Raw genomic sequence first — 3,382 nt, 5'->3', positions numbered from 1 at the left:
GTGAGCCATGGAGGCTTGTGCGCTCTCCTGCTCCCTTTTTGAAGCATTTGAATTGATTTGGAAAAGCTTCAGAAAAGATTCAGCCAATTTGGAGATTCGGCCTTAGATCCACGCGGCAGCTTCCCCATAGCGTGAGTGCAGCGTGGCTTGGCAGGGCATCACGTGCTGTCTGGGAGCTGGGGAGGCTCCAGCAGTGACCCGGAGCATGGCACCGCTCAGCCCCAGCTCCCCATGGAGCCACACCGCACTGCGCTGCACCTGCACCATGAGGCAGCTGCTGCGCACTTGCTTGGAGCAGGGAAGAGAAATCCCTGCTGCTTCCCACTGCCCAGCACTGTGTGGGGGGCTCTGCCATGAGCACTCAGAGGCCCCAATCGCCGTTCCTGCAGGGCTTTTTTTAAGTGCTGGGACTAGGCTGGGGGAGCCATGGGGGGCTTCTCCCACAGCTCCCCCCACCAGGCTGTGCCTGCCTCTCCCTGGCCAATCTGAATCACTGAATCTCTCCAAATCAGCACTGAATGTTCTGAAGCCAAAAATCGGTTCAGGACAGCGATCCCGAATCTCTGAACTGAATCACTGTCCTCTGAATCAGCTGAATCTGAATCAAATACTTCCCCATTCATAAGAGATTCCAATCACCACTTCTAATCACAGACAAATAAATCACTAGAAAACGGATTTTTAAAAAGTTATGAAAAATAAAGAATGCTGCCATCTTGTTGATTTAGTTATGCAACATATAACTGAAAGAGCTGACCTGTTCATTAGAAAGTATCATCAGGCCCTGCCTACACTTCAAAGTTAAAGTGAATTAAGGTAGAGTGAAAAAATAGAATGCAAAAAGGTATTCATGAATACTTGCAGGCCTCCATATTAGTTTGCCTCACTGATTTTCATTGAAATAGCTTTTCCATTAGAAAACAAGGTTATCAAGCAGCAACAAGGGCTTCTGCTTCAAAATACAAAGCTATACTACTGAAATAGTCACGTGGAAAAAAAAATAATCCATCCAGCAAATGATCACATTCCATCAGGGAGCGGTCCTGATAAAATCTCAGTTGAGACTTCTATAACACAGAACTAAAAATGATGAAATACTTCGCATGTACACAAGCACACGTGCAGGAGGAAAGTCTAAAACACTCATTTTAACTGATCAAGAAAACTAATTTAAGTATGTTTCAGCATATGGCTAAGACTTGAGTATTACTTACTAAGCACATCCTTGCCCTATAACAGTGGTTCTCAATCTTTTTGGCTCTGAATATCCATTCCCCCCCATATAACTTTTGTGAACTGAGTTGCACCCAATTTAAAAAATGAATTTATATATAATAGTGCTTGCATCCTTACACAGGGGCTTGGCAGTAGGGTTGGGGGACTGTCTAGGCAAGGACAAGCCAGAGCCTGGTTTATCCACTTAATTTACCTGCTTATCTCTTGACACCTCACTTACCTTCTCATTCCTTGCAATACCTGTCAAAGGATCTGGCATCACCCCAGGCTGCCCCAATACCTTGGTTGAGAATCACTCCCCTATAATTGACAGACAGAGTTTAAGCTAGTGCTGATGCAAATGACACCAGCCGGAGTGCTTTGGCAGAATGCAGCACACGCCATTTACATGCTGCCCTGGAAGCGCATACTCTTTTTAGTGGCCCAGTCCAAAACTGGTCCCATTTCCTCCCTATTGCTACACTGTAACAAACTCTGCTTATCTCATCTGCACATCAGAAAAATAGGCTTAGAAGAGATTTCAACAGGTAAGTGCAAGCCTTAATTAAAGGCAGACAAGGTTCTTTGGGTAGATGTGATATCTTTTATTAGACCAACTAAATAGTTGGAAAAATTGTTCTTTGTAAGCTTTTGGGCACAAATGCCCTTCTTCAGGCATAGGGAGAGTCTGCTAGAAAATTGTGCCTTGCTTAAATGCATAGGAACTCTCTGCACCCACTGTCTGCTTTGTTATCCTGGTGAACTCTGCTGAACTGGCCACCTGGTCAAACTGACTGGGAGTCCCCAACGTGAAGCTTCTACAGCAGGCCCTGAACTGACTGTGTGTGTCCACTTCAAAGCTGCTATTGGACAAGAAAGTACTAGTCAGCCTAAATGAGGTGCTAAGCTTAGAGCAAGCTGTTCTTGTAGTTAATGGGTGCTATTTATAGGGATTTGAGCACATATTGGGGTAAGGTCAGAAACTTCAGAGCCCCTTTTCAGCTCTGAGGCTATGCATTTAAACAGACTTTGTACTGGTTTCCTGATAAGCCACACTATATTAGCATAAGCTTTTGTGCCAGTATAAATGCACTGGCAGGACAGCTCCAACTAGTATAGAAATGCAGTTAAATACATAAGCCCTACACATCCTTATTGGTATTTCCATTTGGCAAAAACTATGCATACTTGGTCACAGAGCTAGGAACTAATACAGTCACTGATTTTAGTATCGTAACAGCGCATTATAATCCCCTAACTGACCTCCAGTATAAAACAGGCCAAAGATAACCATCTACTGATTTATGCATCAAGATCATAACTTCAGTCTGGACTACTACATCTCCTTTAAATATGTCCAGCCTTTTCTATCAAGGTGTCAAGTTACTGAGAATCTACCACTTGCCTACTGGCTTAACTGACCTCACTGTGTCAGCAACATACCCATTATTTCTCATCTAGGTTTGCTACCTTCAGCTCCCAACCAGGGGATACAATTTACTATTGAGTTAAAGAGCTATTTGCTATCAAACCTTATTCCCTTTGTTACCACTTGCAGACCACAATGAATTTCCTTCTTAACTTTCACTTACATAAGCTAGGTAAATGAAGCTTTTTGGGACTCTCACTGAAAGGGACGTTTTCCAGAACTCATATTGTACCTCTGCCTCTTCTTTGAACTCTTTACTGCCCTTTTTAAAAGTACAAAAGCCAAAACTGAACATATTGGCTTACACTTCCATTCCACTCAGGAGAACGCACAAATACCAGTAGACTCTCCCTCTGCCTGAAGAAGGGTGTTTGTACCCAAAAGCTTGCAAAGAACAATTTTTCCAACTATTTAGTTGGTCTAATAAAAGCTGTCATGGTTTCCAAAGACTCTTGTCTGCCTATGACCTTACACCAGGGGCAGACAATTATTTCGGGCACAGGGCCGCTTACTGAGTTTTGGCAAGCCATTGAGGGCCACATAACAGGCAGCCAGGGGCAGATAACTATTAATTTTCTAAATTTTTTAAGGGCCCCACGGGCCAGATAAAACAGCCTGGCAGGCCGCATCCAGCCCACGGATCGCATTTTGCCCACCCCTGCCTTAGACCAACATGGCTACAAACAACCTGGAAGAGGGCCAACGTGGTTCCCATCTTCAAAAAGGGGAGGAAAGAGG

This window comes from Gavialis gangeticus, unplaced genomic scaffold, assembly GCF_001723915.1.
Source record: "Gavialis gangeticus isolate Ggan-Ray unplaced genomic scaffold, GavGan_comp1, whole genome shotgun sequence".
Classification (NCBI taxonomy): Eukaryota; Metazoa; Chordata; order Crocodylia; family Gavialidae; genus Gavialis; species Gavialis gangeticus.
Note: the sequence above shows the minus strand (reverse complement) of the source record.